General features: G+C 47.3%; 2 pseudogenes; one reads left to right on the forward strand and one right to left on the reverse strand.

Moving 5' to 3' along the window:
- Nucleotides 1–10,061: 10,061 nt before the first annotated feature.
- Nucleotides 10,062–13,321, forward strand: LOC127767935 (uncharacterized; annotated as a pseudogene).
- Nucleotides 13,322–17,437: 4,116 nt separating this feature from the next.
- On the reverse strand, nt 17,438–20,032 carry LOC127766383 (uncharacterized; annotated as a pseudogene).
- Between the last annotated feature and the right edge of the window lie 444 nt (nt 20,033–20,476).

Here is a 20,476-nt window from a genome sequence, read left to right on the forward strand (position 1 = left end):
CAATGCAAACGAGAGAACACTGCAAGAACAAGATAAGATGCAATCTAAATATTGCGAATAGGTGATTAAGCACAAAGAAATAGTTGCGATTGAAGTGGTAGATCTAATAGACCCGGTAAATCAACACACCAACTATTGGGGGCTCTGAATCAATAGTCGCCAACTAATCGAGCGAGGACTAAAGACAAGGTGAATGGCACTTGACAAAATTCAACTAAACAAAACCCAAATGTTTTTGAGGATGTACAAAGCTATTTATAGAGGAAAATAAAGCTAGGGTTAAGTTTGGAGGTGGAGGGAGACACTTTCGAGATGGACCTAGTCTATTATAAGGCCCAAGGCCCAAGTTCGGTTTTAGCAACAACACTGTCTTATTTTGGCGATTCCCATTGACTCGAGATGAATTTGGACACAAGACCGGATGCGTTTGAAAGGTAGCGAGATAAGCTTTCCACGAAGTCTAAGATCACCCAAATCGGAGTTGGCATGAAGGCACTAGGTCCGTTTGAAGTTAGTGCTGTCTCCGGATGCCGAACTGGACTTGGACTTGGAATTATCATTGGAACGTGTGAAGTTATGAGCGTATCCGACAAAGTGATATCCTCATCATCCTCTCCTTCTTGAATTGGAGTCGTCCTCGACTCAATCCCGTTTTCTTGATTGTGTGCACTCTCTCGTCCAGTGGCCATCCTTGGAGGTGTCTCATCGTGAAAAACATCCTCATATTACTGCAAAAGGTTAGTAACAACGGGTGGCAAAGAATATAAAGTACTAGGAGCAGTAGCCAATGTGAGTATAGGATCTTTGCAAAATAGAGCATAGCAACAAGAATCTGGCTCATCTAGTGCACATATATTATATTTAGAAGCCAACAAAGCACCCTTCAACTTAATTTCATTCTTTGTGATACTTAGTTCTATTTTACTAGTTGAAGCAGGATGTTTAGCAATAATCTGATTTTCACTTTTCGCTTTCTTTTCACATTCAAGTCTTGCAAGATCATCTTTCAAAGCAGCGGCTGGAGTCATAGAATGCAAAACAACTCTTTTACCATCGAACATAAATTTATATGTATTAGTCCTACCATAAGAAACAACTTCTCTATCATATTGCCATGGTCGCCCCAAAATAACAGAACAAGCTTGCATATGCACAACATCACATTCAATTTGATCATGGTAGGAGCCTATAGAAAAAGGTATTTTAACCAAGCGGGTTACCTTCATCTTACCACATGTATTAAACCACTGAATATGATACGGATGTGGATGTGGATGGGTAGTCAAGCCAAGCTTCTTGACCATCTCTTCACTTGCTAAATTGTTGCAACTCCCGCTATCAATAATCATTTTGACGGTATGGCCTTTCACAAGAACTTTGCTTTGGAACAAATTGTGACGTTGGTTTTGCTCTTCACACTTCTCTTTAGCACTAAGTGCTAGCTTGACAATTAGGCTAGGATACTGATCTAGCGACTCTGGATGCAAATGGACTTTCTCGATGTCATCATTATCTTGTCCTCATGCGTGGTCAGTGGCAGCTAAAGCATATTCATCATCACAATCACTAGCAGAAGTATACTCACCATCAACATTCACAAATAGAGCTCGCCGATTTGGACAGTCACGTGCAATGTGTCCAATGCCATGGCACCTATGACATGTAGTATCACAGGTACGTCCAGTGGAAACTACTAAAGTTTCACTCTTGGCTGGAGTCTGAACTGAAGCATTTTTGCTTGTTTCTTGAGCATGGGATGGCGTGGAGGTAGGTGGTGTGGAAGAAGCTGGACGAACGTCAGTAGTAGATTGACGTGGTGTTGACTGTCATGTAGAAGTAGCACCTGCAAAAGAACTCCTATGCTTGTTGCGTCCCTGCACTTCTCTTTCAGCTTTGCAAGCAAAATGGAATAATCTATTCATGGTATTGTATTATTTATATTCAAGAATATCCCGCATCTCTCTATTAAGACCTCCATAGAACCTAGAAATTCTAGCATCCTCAGTTTCTTGCAAATCACAGCGTGACAAAGCAATCATCATCTCTTGATAGTATGTTTCTACAAAATTGGGACCTTGTCTTAAAAGTTGTAGTTTATTTAACATGTCACGAGCATAGTAAGAAGGAACAAATCTAGACCTCATTGTACGTTTCATATCATCCCATGTTCTAGGTCTAAGTCCTCTACCACATATATCATTCCACCATAGAGATGCAAAGGAGGTAAATTCACTACTGGCAGCTTTAACTTTCTTATTATCAGGAAAATCATAGCAAGAGAATTTTTGCTCAACAGCTAACTTCCAATCTAGATAAACAGAAGGCTCAAACTTACCATCAAAAGAAGGCATAGTAAATTTTACCTTAGATAAAGGATCATCTTTGTCCCTAACTCGATGTTGTCTTCTATTTCCAACACTCTCGTCTTCCTCCTCATCATCAGCAACAGATTGCTCTTCGTCTTCATCGTCATATCTTTGGTGTCGATGAGCAGTGGCACCTACACCTTCTTCACCTGCAGCCTCAAGTAAACCAATGCGTCGCACAATATTTTCATGTCCAATATTCATATTCTGAATGTTTTCAGTTAATTGTTTATGTGATTGATTCATTTTCTCAATTTGATCCACTACTTTTACCAGGCTTTCACTTAAGGTTTTTAAATGTTTATCTATGCTTTCCTTGTATGATTTACTATTACACATCAACTCTTCATACCAATTTTCCATGCCCTTCAGTTTATGCGCTAGATTCTCCAATGTTGGTTCGTCGGAACTTGTACCTGACATCGTTATCAAGCAAAAGAAACTCACAAGAAAGTGTCAGTTCCTAACAATCAATAAATATGTGGAGCTTTTGAAGGCACTCAACACTTAAGCATATACCAAATTCTTATAATATTCTCAAAGAATGCAAAACAGGTCAATCACCGTGGCTGGTTCGTGGCACAATGACACGCTTGATGAGTGGAGCGATTGCAAGGCCGAACCTGTAAAGGTTAGTAATATGTTGTCACGCCCCGAACTAGTCCCGAGCGGAACTAGCCCGTGACGCTCCAAATTAACTTGTTAATCGATACCAGTCCCAGGAATTAGTGCTGGTATCACAGGAAGATAGAATATCACAGCAACAGAGGTCTCTTTATTATAGAGTAGGAGTACAATCATGTTGGGCTGCGGACAGATCCCGAGTTCACAACTGCATTACAAAAGGGAAGCAGAAGCCAAGACTTGGACCAAACATCACAGGCGCGACTTGGGAACTAGGCCGAAACCCTAAAACTCATCGTAGCCGGCTTGCTCCTGGAAGAACTCCTCGTCAGCGAGATCCGCTCCATCTTCTTCAACAACTAGGGGGGGGATTATTTATATAGAGCAAGGATGAGTACGGGAGTACTCAGCAAGCCATGCGAAATAAGTGTTTAATGCAGGCTTCAAGGAAAGGCTGTTGTTTTCGCAATTGATTTTATTTGAACTCTTTTCAGAAACAACTAAGTGAGTGCTTCTCAAACGACACGGATGAGACAGTGCGTCTCGTCCGGTCGGAGTATGTGCAATGTATCAGTCTTTTGAATTGTTCAAGATTGGCACCCGGCCAACAGCTTTCAAACGGCCACCCAGGCCTGGCTGATCCCATCAGCCGCAGATTTTCCAAACATCAAACCCATTTCACCACAGCAAATTTCACAAGGCAGTAGTCAAACAAAGCTACGCTAGGAATCACCTCACATCCACCCATGACCGTGGGCACGGCTGTTCGAACAGTCTGTTAACCTCTGCAGAGGGGGTACACTTTACCCACACGACATTACTAACCCGGATCATCCAGCTCGTGCAGAACAGCCACGACTAGAGACCTTAAGGCTTTCATGACAAGGCATTTCGAAAGCCGACACAGGTTCACCATATGCCAACGAGAGGGGTCCCAGACCAACACCAGATTAGGTCCTAGACCATACTGTGCCAGGAAGCCTAGGGGTCCTCCCCGACACCACCCCGGCGAATCCACATGTCTCTTGGCATCAAGGCTCCCCCGATTAGCTAATTACTCAGCCAGGGGTGTCCCATTCCACCCATGTGGTTGTACTTGTCTTATGTTCGGATGAAATTCCAAGGAAACGGTCCTTAAGTGCAAGAGCGGGAAACCGTACTCCCGATACGTTCCCCGGTCCGCGATTTTGGAAATTCATTTAGTTCGCAAGCACCGACCCGTTTTCTAAGTCTTTTGTAAAACCCAAGTTTTACCCAAGGTGTTTCTCAGATTTTAAGTTTGCAGGCGACCGTCGATACCCGTGCAGAGTGCACGATTACCGAGGCGCAACTAGGTGGTTACAAGGGAACATGGTATAACAATTACAATGGAAGGATCAGATGCAACAAATTAGGTAGGTCCGCCAATCTGCCTTGCAGACGGGACAAACAGATTAAGTGCAATCCTACCTATGCATAATATTTTTCAAGCAACATAATTAAGTTCAAATATAGGCTCAAGATGTTCAAGGGTGGCTTGCCTTGCTCGAGATCTTGAGCTTGATCCTCGAAATCCTCGCACTGCGGGTCTTCGGGCTCCGAAACTACACGCGAAACGGGACAACTCAACAAACGGTGAAAATAAAGCCCTATTATTGACCTCTAAGCGTGCCATTAGATAGATCTCGAGATTTGAGGAATTTTGGAAGTTGAACGGAGTCAAACGGACTTACGGTTGGGAAGATATTGAATTTCTAAGATTATTGGATTTTTGGTCTAAAGGAAAAGGATTTATTTAAATCCTTTTTGAAAAAGAAAAGAAAAGAAAAGAAGGAGGGAGGGAAATTAGACTTTCCTCGGGCGGCTAGGGCGCGGCCCGAGAGAAAGGGGGCGGCTCGGCCGAGCTTAATGGGCCGGCCGGCCCGAGGGTGCGGCCCAAGGCACGCGCGAGAGGGGAGGAGAGAGGGAGCCGGTGGGCCGGGTCCTTCTCGCGTGGTCCCGAGTGGGACCCGCTTGTTGGTGGCTCGGCTCACCGTGCGGAGGGAGCACGCGGCGCGTGCTAGGGTTCGGGGAGAGAGACGCGGTGCACGCGCGCGGTTCGCGGAGGACGCGGATGCGGCGGGCCCACGCGCAGCCTCACGGCTCACGGTGGACCGCGCGCGCAAGCGGGGCCGGAGGGAGCGGCTGACCGGGGTCGGCTCGACCCGGTCTTGGCCGAGCTGGCGCCGACGTGGCGCCTACGTGGCTGCCACGTGGGCCGGCGGGAGGTAGATGACGACGTCGGCCGAAACGGACGGCGGACGACAGCGGCGAGCGGCGGAGCGAACCACGGCGATACAGGCGAAATCGAGCACTCCGGGAGGTTGCACGGGACGAGAGGAGACGAGCCAACGGCTCGGATTCGCCGGGGGATGCTCGACGGCGGCGGATTGCGACGGCGGCAACCGGCGGCGAGGGAAAGGGGAAATGGCGACGAGGTCACGAGGGGTCGATTCCCGGCGGTGAGAGCATCTACGTGGCTACGGGAATCCGTTGCTAGCGTCGGATTGGGCGGAAATGCATCGTGGAAGGCCGGCGACGAGAGGCGCTTCCAAGCTCGGGCGGCGACGGCGGCGAGCACACGGCGGGCGGCGGCAGCCGTCGGGGCAGCGCCAGCTAGCTACGGGGAGGCTACTCGTGCTACTACCCGAGTCTAAGAGGAGGAGATGGAACGAGAAGGGAGAACGGAGGGAGACACTATCGTGCGGGGAAGGGGGTGCAGTGACGAGAACCGACGGCGCGGGAGCGATCTCTCCGGCCTCGGGCCGGGGAAGAGGAAGAAGAGGGCGCGCCCGGAGTCCCCTTCCGCGTCCTTGCTCGTGCCGGCTCCTCCAGCACACGCGACGGCGGCGGTCGGCGAGAGAGACGGCAATGGCGCGCGCGGAAAACGGGGAAGATTGGGAGGGGAAAAAGGAAGGGAGGGCGCCTGGGTTTATAGGGCGGCGATGTCGGTTTGGAAACCGACCTTGGGCGGTCAAGGCGCGAGCTGGCGCTCGGCGCTTGCGGCCAAAACGGCGACAGAGGAGGATGACGTCGGCGGAGGGAGAGAAAGAAAGAAAAGGAAGGGAGAAAGGGAGCTTGTCCCTTGCCACTTTGGGAAAAGGAGGAGGGAGCGGGAGCGACGCGGCAGAGAGGGGGGGCTTAGCCTCCGGCCCTTGGAGGCACGCGCGCGAAGAGAGGCGGGGCCGAGTCGATGATGACGGCGATGACGGCGGGGCGGTTTGGAGTGAAGCGGCGACACGGGCGGCAGACGCGGGGCAAGCACGGCAGGCGCTGACGGCGGCGGCGACTGGCCGGTCGGCCACCACGGCGCGCGCGCGCGGGCAGCGCGGCGATTTGGGCGGCTTCGGCGGGAAAGGCAGCGAGAGCGGGAGGGAAGGCTCGGCGCGGCACACGGCAGAGCGGAGGGAGAGAGAGAGAGAGCCGGGAGGGAGGGGGGAGATGGGCCGAGAGGGATTCGGCCCATCGAACCCTAGGGAGGCGAAATAGACTTTTGCGGAGGGATTTGAGATCTGAGATGGCACGGACACTAGACAACAAGCAAGGAAACGGATTTCGCAATTAGGGTTTTTAAGAGATAGTTATCCCGCTAGGCGCCATGACGGAACGTGCGCTACATATGTGGATCTTGGTAGGCTTAACTATATCACAAGGAATAGCAAAAATCAAACAGATTTGCGAAATTGAATAATAGTCCAAAGTACTGGTCAACGTTGCTGGCCTTGCCTAGACTCAATCCTAGCTCAAGCAAACAAATGATTAACACTCGGACTAGAAACAACTGATTTTATCACACAACTCTCTCAAAAAAAAAACCAAAGAAAATGCCACACTGTTTTCTTTTTCTGATATTTTTCTCTTTTTTTGATTTTTTTTCTTTCTTTTCTATTTTTTTTGGTGCGGCCTTTTTTTTCTGTTTTTGCACCACGCTGGCTTTTTCTTTTTTTTTATCTATCTTTTTCTTTATCAAACAGTGGCTAACAGACGAAAAAAAAACTGGGTAAAAAAAAAAAGATTACCGATACCAACTAACTCAACGGAACCTGCTAGGGTGCATGCGCACACAGGAAATTTTCACGGAAAATTAAAGTGGCCCGCGATCTGCATGCGCAAGGAATCAGCAAGTTGTGGATGGAAATTACACCATTACACATGCATATGCATGCGCAATAAAATTGGAGATCAATCTTTGACTTAAATAGGAAACTCGGATACTTTTTTTTTTCTTTTCTCAAACTCTACAAACACAACCGAGATGACCGCAACAAAACTAACCGATGAGACAACCAGATGCAAACCCAAACCAAAATGAAACTAGGGCTAAGACCAGATCTTGACACGACAGTGGACCAAAACTCAATAAAGCAAAATTGAATGAAAATTGCAAGGCTCAAAACTAATTTTTGGTAAAGGAAAAAGTGGTGCGGCTGTATAGTGAATGATGGGAAAAAAATTACAAAACTAAAATCCTCACCAGACAACTGAAGCTCTGATACCAACTGATGACGCTCTCTCTCGTGGCCCATTCTTCTCGTGAGGGAATAACTCTCGCTTTGATCGAGTGTGACGTTTGCGACATGGCTACCAACCAGAACAAGTCCAGAACGCCGTGCAATCGCTACACCACAAACGATGTCGTACCAACCGTGACGCGCGGTTGATGATCCCTGCAATGCAAACGAGAGAACACTGCAAGAACAAGATAAGATGCAATCTAAATATTGCGAATAGGTGATTAAGCACAAAGAAATAGTTGCGATTGAAGTGGTAGATCTAATCGACCCGGCAAATCAACACACCAACTATTGGAGGCTCTGAATCAATAGTCGCCGACTAATCGAGCGAGGACTAAATACAAGGTGAATGGCACTTGGCAAAATTCAACTAAACAAAACCCAAATGTTTTTGAGGATGTACAAAGCTATTTATAGAGGAAAATAAAGCTAGGGTTAAGTGCTAATTCGTGGAGGTGGAGGGAGACACTTCCAAGATGGGCCTAGTCTATTACAAGGCCAAGGCCCAAGTTCGGTTTCAGCAACAACACTGTCTTATTTTGGCGATTCCCGTTGACTCGAGATGAATTTGGACACGAGACCAAATGCGTTTGAAAGGTAGCGAGATAAGCTTTCCACGAAGTCCAAGATCACTCAAATCGGAGTTGGCATGAAGGCTAGGTCCGTTTGAAGTCAGTGCTGTCTCCGGAGGCCGAACTGGACTTGAACTTGAAATTATCATTATAACGTGTGAAATTATGAGCGTATCTGATAAAGTGATGTACTCATCACTACCAGAATACTTAAAACATTTTTCCGACAACAACTACTCAAGCAATCATGAGCAAAGTTAATTTATATATTACAGATTAATCGATTCATTTAATTACTTCACTCAGTTTTAAAATCATATACCGAGTACTGTATTACTCCTTTATCCTGATGAATCTGTGAAAGCAAAATAGAGAAACAGGAGGGAGGGGGGGGGGGGGGGGGGGGGGGGGGAGAAGATAGAGAGAAGAGCAGCGTTGACTAGGTCGTGTGCTCCGCTCCGCCGTGCATGCAGCTAGTGTTCCCTGCCGCTGTTGCCACCGCCCACCTGATCAGGCAGGTAGTGGCCAGCCCACATATGCTGGGCCTACTTGAATTTCCTAAAGGAAAAAGTATACCGAAGGTCCCTCAACTTGTCATCGAGTTACAAAATCGTCTCCCAACTGCAAAACCAGATACCGGACGTCCCTCAACTAACAAAACCGTTCACTTTAGATCCTCCGGTGGTTTTGACCCTGGTTTTATCCTACATGTCGGCTGAGTCAGCGTGGGACCCACGTGGGCCCCACATGTCAGCATTGCCGCATCATCCTTCTCTCTCTCTTCCTCTCTTCTCTCCCATCCTCATCTCTTTCTCTCTCCGTTCTCTGCGACTGGCGACGGGAGAGGGGGAGGGTGTCGGCGACTGGCGACGGGCAACGCGGCGGCGGGGGAAGGGGCGGCGCGCGGGCGGCCGGGGAAGGAGCTGTGGGCGGGCGGCGGGAAGAGGAGCAACGCGCGGGCTCCCCCGCCGGCCGCCGCTCACGAGGCCCACGAGGCCCACGAGGCGGTGTCAGGGGAGGGGCGGAACGCGGCCGACGGAGGAGCAACGCGCGGGCGGTGGGAAAGGAGGAGGGCGGTGCCTCGACGGCGACCGCCAGCAGCGGCGATGGGGAAGCATGGCGGCCTACCCCCAAATGAGCAGGTATATCGCCGTGTAGAGGAGGTCCATGCCGTGTAGAGGAGGTCCATGCGGAGCGCGTTGGCGAGGAGGAGCACGAGGTGCTCCCGCAGTCCCGTTGAACCCGAAGGTGGCGCTGAGCTAGTCGAAGATGTTGGCGCGAAGCGCATCCCAGACGAGGGCTAGCGGCAGCGCCAGGAAGTCTGACGCGTGCGCCACTGCCGCCCGCATCTCCTGGACCTGCAGTGTCGGGTGGTCCCAGATGAGCAGGTACAACGCCGCCCTCCTCCTCTCTCACTGGCCGCGCACCGCCCCTTCCCCGCAGCTCGTCCCCCGCCGCCGCCTCGTGGGCGGCGGCCGGCAGGGGAGCCTACGCGCCGCCCCTCCCCCGGCCGCCCGCGCGCCGCCGCGTCGCCGGTCACCGGTCGCCGGCCGCCGGTCGCTAACGCCCTCCTCCTCTCCCGCCTCGCATTGCCGGCCTCGCAGTCACAGAGAACAGAGAGAGAGAGATGAGGATAGGAGAGAACAGAGGAAAAGAGAGAGAAGGCTGATGTGGCAATGCTGACATGTGTAGTCCACATGGGTCTCACGCTAACTCAGCCGCCATGTGGAACAAAACTAGGGTCAAAACCACCGGAGGATCTAAAGTGAACGGTTTTGTTAGTTGAGGGATGTCCAGTATCTGGTTTTGTGGTTGAGGAATGATTTTGTAACTCGATCACAAGTTGAGGGACCTTCGGTGTACCTTTTCCTTTCCTAAAACCTCTAGGCCCATGCCCATCAGAGTGGGCGGTCGTCGGGACTCGGGACGTACGCTTGGGCTTCAAGCCGGGAGAGTGCCCACCGGAATAAACCGGATCGGCGCGTGAGGCATCGCAACGAGCCGCGAGCAACAGGAGCGAGGCGGCGCACGTCGGTGGCGGGGTCGCTGCAGATCGGCAACGAGGTAGCGGCAGTCACTGGCGCTCTGTGGATTTTAAGTTTCTAAAAGGAATCGATTTTGTGGATTTTAAGTTTCTAAAAGGAATCGATTTTGATTAATTGAGCAAGGGCAAACCTGAGCGAACCGCTCTGCCGCTTCCCCGATCATGGCCGGCAAACGTCGCCGGAGCGGCGCCGCTAGAGACCCCCTCGCGGAGCGCCCCTACAGATACGACCACGAGGATCGTATCGTTCGGAACAGATCGGCGCTGCTGGATGCCATCAACGGGCACTACGCGGCGGCGCTGGACCGGCTGCCGGTGGAGGAGATGCCGACGCTGATCCCGCGCCTCCTCAAGGCCGGCCTCTGCGCCGGCTTCTCGGATCCCGTCTCCAACATCGTCGTCAACACCCTCTCCTACAAGCGCCTCCCGGAGCGCAAGCCCATGGTTCTTGGCCGTCCCGTCGACGGCAAGACAGCGGCGAGGAGACGGCGGAGCGCGCTCTCCCGGATCGTCGCCGACACCAGCGACGTCACCTGGCACTCGCCCAACCACAGCCGCCTCCGCGACATGAGGATGCCGCTGCGGTCACTCGAAGCGCTCGTCGCCTTCCTCGTCGCCTGCTTCCCCTACCTCCCGACCTGGGAGGCGCTGCAATACCTCCGCCTGGCCAACGCCGACCTCCTCGCCGCCGCGCGGCTCGTCGAGGAGGATCGTAACACCAAGGCCTTCAGCCTCGCGTCCCGGACCACCAAGACCGCGCTCAGATGCGCGCCGTCGCGGCGTGGCAACCCAAGCCCAGAGCGTTCGTCAACAGGTCGTTCTCCCTCGCCGCTCGGATGGAGCAGGTCTCCGGGATCCTAGCCAAAGAAGGCCGCCTCTCCTGCACCGACGTTGTCAACCTCCATGGATTGCTCACGAACCACCGACCAAGATCTCCAGGCCTCGCCGGAGTTACTGCTCCCCAATTCCTCCAGAACAAGGTCAAGCAGCCACCATTCGTGCGCACAAAATCTCTGAAGAACATCGTCGTCGACAAGATCTATGGACTGTACCTCCAAGTTCTTGCCAAGATGCCGAGGGAGTTCTTGCAGCGGCGCTACCACAGGGGACTCCTCAAGGCTGGCCACTGCTATGGCCCCTTCATGAACCCTGCTCACAACATCGTTCTCAACACCGTTTGGTATGACACCATGTTTCCTGCAGAGGAAGAGTACTCTGAAGTGGCCATGATCTGCTCAAGAACCCTTGTTTCTACTGCTTGCAGATCTCTCCTTGGCCTTGTTGCTTATCTCCGCGCCTGCTTTCCTACGGTCTCCAGACAGCAAGCCATTCGATACCTGCTCTTGGCAGAGGTGAATCTACAGAGAGCAATCGAAATGGCAGGGCAAGAAGGCCACGCCATGAAGGACAAGTTCGACAGGGGCATTGGATTTAAGGCCGCGGCCACCGCTGCGCATCATCCGGATCGTGATGCGCTGGTGAATTTTTACCTGTCAGCTTTCTTCGGGCCATTGCCACTGAAAGCTTGTGGTAGCTTTGATGTGCAGCTGCTCTCGCTGATGTTATCACAAGAACCATCCACTTCTCCCCATTGTTCTTTTGAGACAGTTCCGGTACTTACCGAGGGTGCATCCAGGTTATTGTGGAACATAAAGCAAGATTTCGAGGCTGAGCAGAATTTCATTTGCAGCAAGGTGAATGCTGCACTGAAGAAATACACACAACGAACTAAGGTCTATAAGTTGTTTCCTTCCCCTTTTACCCTTTATAGATTTTTTTTAAAAAAAAGATAAATAAATAATAAGTGCATATGATTCTTATTTGCCCTGTTATATAGGGACCGGAATATGATCTTCATGTTATCTGCGGCTTGAATCCATATGTTATCAAGTCTGGTGTTTCTCCTCTCCATTATGGTGATAGTTCATGCAAGATCCGGTACAAATCCAAGTATTCTCATGTCAACTTTTTGGCGAGCCCAAGAGGATCACATTCTTCTGACACAGTAATTCCAACACTCTTCTTTGCTGAGTGTTGCAACGACAATGATATAACCGATGAACCATTGTGCTGGCCAATCATGGGACATCCTGGTATGCTCTCTTCTCTCTATATGCATATTTCTACAACACTAGATCATGGAGCTAGAAGCATGCCAGTTGCAGCCGTTGCATTACATATACAGCATGTTGCGATGGTTTGTGTAACTATATGATAGATTATTCTGCATAATTACATGCCTTAGAAGAAAAGGCATCAGAAATTCAAAATGCATCCGACCAAACAGGGTTTCATGTTTTGGTTAAAATTAAAATATTCTGACAATCCAGCTGCTTCTTGAAGGCCTGTGTTGACCGTGCTTGATGATTACTAGAGATTAGGATATCACCTAGGGCTAGGAAAAAAGAAAATAGAACCATAAAAAAAGCAAGATGTCTGTTTAGCCAAATTAATAGGTCATGCTTGCTAAAAAGAAAGAGAATAATGTGTCTATCTATTATTTACTTATTAGTTTTAATTTGCAATGCATTCCGTCCATTGGACGTACACCAAAAAAATGCTTTTGTACTGATAATTATTTTGGATTTTTTTTAGTGTTGTCCTATAATGTCCATGCTTTTAGAAAAAGGTAAGATAAGTAAAATGGATCCACTTTTCATATTGTAAATTTTCCCTTGGAATAGCAACTGCCTAGTTGATGTAGCCTTGCATATTGGTTTCTCCTCTAAGAAAAGACATTGGTTTTCCTTTTTTTGATCTTTTCGTCGCGTTAATCCTTTATTTATTGCTATAACTGATGTTCCTTTCCTAAGGTCGTTGTTTCCATTGCGAATATGAAGGTGTGAAGGTTGTGCATCCTGAAAGCCAGAAATATCACGGCCGTGACATTGACTTTGAGGAAATGGCGTGTAAAAGCCATTCAAATGGTATCGTCAATGAAGATTTAGTCAGTTCTGGCGAGAGTGTCACTTATTCAGTAGGCATATCACAAGAGGATTGCATCTACTTTGATTTCCGTAGGGATGTAAAGTGCGCAAATTTCTTGAATGCCCATGCTAGGATGCTTGAACAAAGGCATTGCTTTTGATATTTCATAGTTTTGGACAACCATCCAAGATGTCATATATACATTGCATACTCTTGGGATTTGTGGATCTGCCATTCTGTGGATTGTGAATTTGATGTTTTGTCATCCTGATCCAGGTGTCATTATCACGGGTGGCAGGTCTAAAATTTACCAAATCATCAAATTTCTCAATGATAAATATTTAGACCAAGTCTCTATGGTGGAGAGGCATAGGAGGTTTTTTTTGGGGGGGGATTTATTTCGGTTGAAGTTGTTGCGGAAGTAGCAAGATACAACACATAACACAAAAAGCAAGTTTGAGAAGCTTCTGGTGGCGGTAACTTATCTCGAAATCAAAAGCATCTTTAAATAGTCTAGTTTTTCACATAGAATCTATATAAAACAATAATTACATAATTCAGAAAATAAGCTAGATGTCAAAATTCGGGTTTAGCAGCTTCTCCAGATTCTTATAAGCCAATTATCAACCAGCTGATTTTAAAATCATAACCTCCTGTTGTCGAAACGACAACTGCATACGTCGAAAGACGTGGTTACTTAACAGTGGTTGAAAGTAAAGTGTATTGATTAGAGAATTTTTCTTGGATCCCCCTATTCATGGCCCTATGAGACTATTTATAGCCCCTATTACAGGTTCTTACTACTAGGGTTTTGGTTATACAGGGGAATTTACATGGTTACCCTTATGAAAGGGACATTTACATGGGTACATAGTGTAATAGAGGTTCATGGACTCCTGATGGGCCGTTAGGCGATCGTCGGCCCAATGGCCCCTAGGCTTGATGGGCCGGAAAAGGCTTCTTCGGCCCTCACGGGGGCAAGCTTGCTTTGGCGAAGTCGTCTCCCTTCGGCATATACTCTTCGCCCTGCATCCTTCGCCCAAGAGGCCTCCGGCTTAGTAGAGTACCCGCACGATCCTTCGCCTCTCACCATCCTTGTTCCATAGTCTTCGCCATGGGGGGGGAGGGGCTTAGCCCCGACTAACTTTGACGTTTCGGGCTTGGATCCCCACTCCTCGCATAGCCTTCGGCAGATTTTGGTCGAAGGGCCTCATGCCATACCGCCAACAAGCCCCTCACGGGCAAGGGTGAGATTGGAGCTTCGGCCGAGACCATGCAAACCATGTGGTATGTGGTATGGTATGTGGCGCCCCCTTTCGACCGATGCTCCTGCCGAAACCTACATTGTTCCTGCAAATAAAGTTTGTTGTCTGTGCGGCTGGTATTGATTTGCCGCTCTTCGCCTCCTGCGGACGGTGATATATATTTTTTATTATATTTTTTTTATTTTTACCGGACCGAAAGGAACAGTAATGGGCCTTCCCTTTGTGGGCTTTTTACTGTGCAGCTCGGTCGATGGGAATTTACCATTTCGCCTACCCTCGCGACATGTGGCGCTTTATTACTAGTGGGTAGGCGAACCGTCGCCTTGTTGGGCTATATATGCTCCCCCGTTATCTTTTCACTGCTAGACTTGCCATTTTCACCGCTCGTGCTCTCTTTCTCCGTTCTTGCTCTCACGGCACCCCTTGGCCCTTTAGATTTCTCGCTCACTCCCCTTGTTCGCCACTGCACACACACTTCGCCACTTCATACGTCCTTCGTCATGGCTCCCCGCAAGCCTAACCCCTCTTCAGCGAAGGGCCCCGACCCCGGCCGGATTGACGACGACACCAACGCCTATTTAGGGATTTCTCTCATAAACGACAGCGAGCTGGCAAAGTTGGTCAGCTCTAGGGCGTTAGTCGAGGGACAGGCTTTTGCCCCGGGGAAAGTCGTTGTACCGAAGCCCGTCGACAACCGGACAGTGGTCTTCGCCGTGTTTTTTGAGGCGGGGCTCCGGTTTCTGTGCAACTCGTTGCCGGAGATTCTTCGCCTTTTCCAGGTGGAGCTCCCGCAGTTGAGCCCGTCGGCGCTGGTCCGGATCGCTATCTTCGACTGGGCGTGCCGGACTTCCGGGTTTGAGCCAAGCGACGAACTCTTCGGCGCCATATTCTTTGCCACCGTGAATTCGAAGACGGTGATTACCCCAGCTGGAACGAAGAAGACAGTGTTCGGGAGCGTAAACTTTAATGTTCGCCCCGAGCGGTCCGATCTCTGGCCGGTGAACGCCGCCATGTCGAAGTGGGACCGCCATTGGATGGCAAGGTGGTTTTACCACATCATCCCCTTCGAGGCTGGTTCTGACTCCGCACAAGCCCTTCGGTGCCGGCGCAGGGCGATTGCGCCGAACCGAAAGCCCAAGATCGCCGTGGACGGTGCTATTGTCATAGGCTCTCCATAGGCTCTCCGGACCTTCCATTATATTTGAGAGATGAAGTGAATAATTCAAGTCATCAAACAAGCATAATGAAACATCCGACGCCTCGAGAGAGGAATATTGGAGACATTGCTGGGCCCTTAGCCTACCAGTCAACTTCAGCCTGAGATGTGCCCGTCAAACCACTCGAAGGCGGTGACCAGATGTGTTACACATTCAGGAGACTTGACAAAAATGGCTAAAGATCTACAACCTCTCAAATATTCCTAACTCATACTCATATGAATCTAGTTCCCAGGATGTGCCCTAGATCCACACTTTCATCTTAAGCATGATTATACATAGCAAACACAACTAAGATGAAAGAAACTTAAGACTTACAACATCTTAATAATTACATAGGCTGACCGGCCAAATAAACTTATCAGAGAACAGCAGAAGCTTGACTACTCGATCACAAGCACACCGACTAGGGGTTATATCAACAACAATCGGAACCCGCATCACTCAAAGACTAAATCTAAACCTGCAAACAAAAGGTTATATCAACAGCAAGAGTCCGTACATTAAACAAGTTAATGTACTGGCAAGCACAAGTCAATCCTACCATACTACATGTAAGGCATATATTCAAAGGAAGGCAAATATTCAAAGGAAGGCAATATGTAGTTCAATTTCAGCATAAAGCAAGTTTTGTTTCGCAATTCTTTTGTAAAGGAGTTGATGCTTCAATTAACAAAACAAAATTTTAAGTTACAATATTAAGTTCATCATAATTCCATCGTAATCAATCTCTTGTTGTCATCCTTTGACAACAAATCATAATATATCACCTCACACACACAACTCAACACATTTATCAATTTCAAACCAATGTCACATGATCACATTTTAAAACATAAAGTCTATACTCATGACACATCACCAAAGCGTTCATGACCGTGAGCACGGCTAATCAATTAGTTTAAAGAACTCTGCAGAGTTTGTACAGCTTTACCCACATGATATGAACTCTCTAGTTTGTTTTGAGTTTGCAAGACTCTACCACACTCTTCATGTCGAATGTGATCTAGAGGTCATAACGAAGCCTTTACACAACTTAGAACCTAGCCTTGCACCAACACGATACGTGTTCCTCCATCCTAGGTATACTTGGAATATGCCTAGAACCGTTAAGTGGCGGGCCCACGCCTTAAACTTAACGCCGTGGTGGCGGACACAACGGGAACCCACCCACGTGGCACAATACCGTTGTATTGGACAGACTTAGTCACCTAAACTACCACGTCGGGGCAAATAGGAAGTTCCTCTGAATCATCGACTAATTCCTCAGAATTAACGACTAACTCATACACACCGGCCTACTAGAATGCAAGACTAGTCCCAAATAGATTAATTAGCTTAGGCCATCCCATACTAGCACATGTAGATGTACGAATAACTTTAAATGGGTGACACAAGTTCGGTCCTTATGGACTTGGGCAAACACTCCCCCTATCGGTATGCAACTAGCACCATATGCACACCACTTGCCGCCCAAGTATAAAATCACATTTTACACATTTTAGTTCGCAAATACCCATCATATTAATTTTATTCCAGCAAGGGTTCATGTATCAAAATTCACATTTTAATTACAGATGGAATGAGCATTTGCATATTTCTAAGCATGGCTAAGCAAGTAGTTGCACATAGAGCATATATAAACCCATTTGAGCACAAAGAGTGTACTCTAACCATTTCTAAGGGTTCAAACAGCAAGAGGATCAATTATTCAAGGTGGGGTATGCAGCAAATAGGTCATAACTACCTTAACCCAATTTTAAATACCGATATAGTCTAAGTTCACATGCAACTTTGCAAACAAATATTTTCATTCCTCAAATCATGGGATTCAATGTGTTCAAAGGATGGGAGGAGAAAACTTGCCTTGATCAGAGAAATGTTAGCACCTAATCCACTCCTTCACCGATTATGCAATTATCTAGATAAAGGACACGATATGCAATTAAACACCGAAAGAGCTGAAAATCCAAAATGCTCTAAAATGCATGATTTATGTACAGTGATTAGGTACTGGTCTAAAATGAATTTAGGTGAAATAATTCCTATTTTATCTTATTCCATTTGGATTTGGGAGTTATGAATTTTAGAAGTTTTATCGGTTTATAGTAGTATAGTCTTAGGTAGTGTTATGAAATACTTTTGTAAAGTGATTTTTATTATATTAGACTTCACAGAGGTGTAGAGGTGTGTTTTCTAAGACTAATACATTTGGTTTCACAATTTTTGGAGTTATAATGATTTTCTTATAGATTTTACAAGTTACAACGTGTTTTAGGCATATAGTGTTTTATATGTGCATGACTCTCAAGTTGTAGGTTCAGAACTTGCTACTTCATGTTTAAGTTGAATAAAATGAATAATTTGGTTAACTAAAACATTTTTAGTTCACATGTTTATGATCTTTACTACTATGGTTCATATTTTATAAACTAGAGATGCTCTAATCTAGACTAGCAATATATTATATTAACCTAGAAATTGTTATATGAGCTAAGTTCTTCTAAGTTTTAGTGGATGAGGATGGAACTATGGCTTCACTGGTCAATCAAGTTTTTATTTAGGTTTAATTAGACCTAAAGTGTATATATACTGATACATGTTTATGTATTACTTAAACAACACTATGTGTTTAAATTCTTATTTCACTAAGTTAAGGTTTTGATCTATGTTCTCTACAAAAGGTGCCAAATTTTATTTTACTATGTTGAAGATAACTATTTTCTGGTTCTATAGAAACTTTGTTCATTTCATTTGGACTAAAAATGAATTTTCTACAAGTTTTACAAATTAATGGCTGCTCTATGTTAGTAAATCCTTATATGAATATTTAGAGACTTTTACTACACAGTAAGTATATAATCTTATTTCATAACATGGAAATACATGTTTTGGTGATTCTACAGAACTTAAGTTTACTCAAATTGAAGCTAAATTGGGTTCTACATGAATTTCTAATGTTTAGCTTATCTAAAACTAATCATTCTAGAGATAATAGTTTTAGAGGCATTTGATGCAAAGTAAGTAATTAATTTTATTTCACCTAATCAGAGAGTGCATGATGATGAATCTGTAGAATTTGATTTTGTTTCAAAATGAGTTGAGATGAATTTTCTATGTATTTTATAAGCTTGTACATGTTTTATGTATAACCTATCTTAGATAAATTTTAGAGACATTATTTGTACAGTGAGTGTCAAGTTTTATATTTCTAAAATAGAGTTCATAACTTTAAGAATCTACAGCAACTGGAATCATCTCAAAATGAGTTTCATTTGATTTTATATGGATTTTACAACTTTGTGCATTTTTCTGCTAAACATATATTTGTTTGGACATTTTATTAATTATTCTTCAGATTTTAAAGGATGGGGTCCACGTGTCAGTGAGGGACCAGTATGCAAAAAGGCCCTTGAGGTTTCTAGGAATCAACCCGCAGTCCAAAGTATGTGATGAACCAAAATCATTAAGAGTCCTCAGATTCTTTTCATTCATTACTAATTAGTCCTTGGTTCCACATGTCATTCTAACATATTTTACAATTTAGACCTTGCAAGATTTAAACTCTCTCTAAGCGGAATCCTCAGCGCCTAATGATGTGGGGTCCGCTGGTCAGTGTCTCAGGCTCTCAGCAAGAGGGCAAGGGCAGCAGCAGAGCAGCGGCGACTCGACGAGCTTCTCGTCGGTGCCGGCGATGGACAGCGGCCGTTCTTGCGGTGCCACCAAAAGAGAAAACATTCCTAACCTCCTCGCGCATCTACCCATGGTTAACTCAAGGTCAGAGGTTGTCGGAAACAATCGTGACAGTGGTGTGAGCGGCGGTGGTTCATGGGGTGAAAGTGCATGTGTGCATGGAAGTCGATTCCGAACGAAAAGGATGCATGCATGTGGTCTTCTAGCCTTCAGGATGCTCACCATGGGTCGAGTTAAGGTTGTCGAGGTCTTGGCGGCAGCGATGACTTGTGGAACGGCTCGGCGACGACGCTCCTCCTCGGGTGAACAACGACGGCTCGAACGGGACGATGAGCTGCTACAAGCAAGCATGCACAAGGGTTGTGAGGTCAAGGAGATGGTGTATGCGCGAGGAATCGAACAATGGCTCACCGAGGCAGCAGTAATCGATGATGACGGCAGAGGCGATTCTAGATCGGTGCCAGTGAAGAAAAGATGCGTTCTCCGAGTCCTTCACATCTCCGGCTGGGGTTCTTGAGGCGTATTGAAGAGGAGGTTGAGGCGATGACAATGGCGCAGCGGCTTGCTCCGAGGTGGACGAGAATGGTTGGACGACGACGATGGTTGAAGCGGCGGCGCTCCGGTGCGTGCTCCAGGGCGTCGTTGGCATGGTCACGTTCCGGTGGCTATGATGCACAAAACGGGAGGTGGTCAATAGAGAAGTGGTTCGGCATTGTGTGGAGAGATGGAAAAGCGAAAGAGATAGAGGTGACCTTGACTCAAACGGAGATGGCGATGGTCGTAACCTCCATGGCCGGTGGTGAGGTCGCTGGTGATGGAGAGGCAGAGGACCTGCTCCCCTCGGCTTCTTCGGCACTGAGTGTTGAATAGAGAATGGCGACGCGTCTGGAAGGAGTAGAGAGCGAGAAAAGGAAAGCCCGAGGTCGTCGACACGTTGTGGCCACGCGTCGACTCGCTCGATCTCTCCCTCTCTGTGTTCTTGGTCGGTGGAGGAAGTGATGGACAGGGCTGAAGCTAGCCTAAGGCACTGACAAGTGGGGCCAACTCGATGGAAACTAGGCTAGGGAGAGCGATATAGGTAGAAGACGGGGTAAACTTGATTTTTAGATTAATTTTCGGAATTATTTTCTCCTCTAACTTTGTAACTCCATAATTTAATGTGTGGACCAAATTAATTAGTGTTGAATTTACTGGAGGTAAATGATTACACCTAGATTCCATTTTCTTTGGTTGCA

The sequence above is a fragment of the Oryza glaberrima genome, chromosome 3 (assembly GCF_000147395.1).
Source record: "Oryza glaberrima chromosome 3, OglaRS2, whole genome shotgun sequence".
In the NCBI taxonomy this organism is placed as follows: Eukaryota; Viridiplantae; Streptophyta; class Magnoliopsida; order Poales; family Poaceae; genus Oryza; species Oryza glaberrima.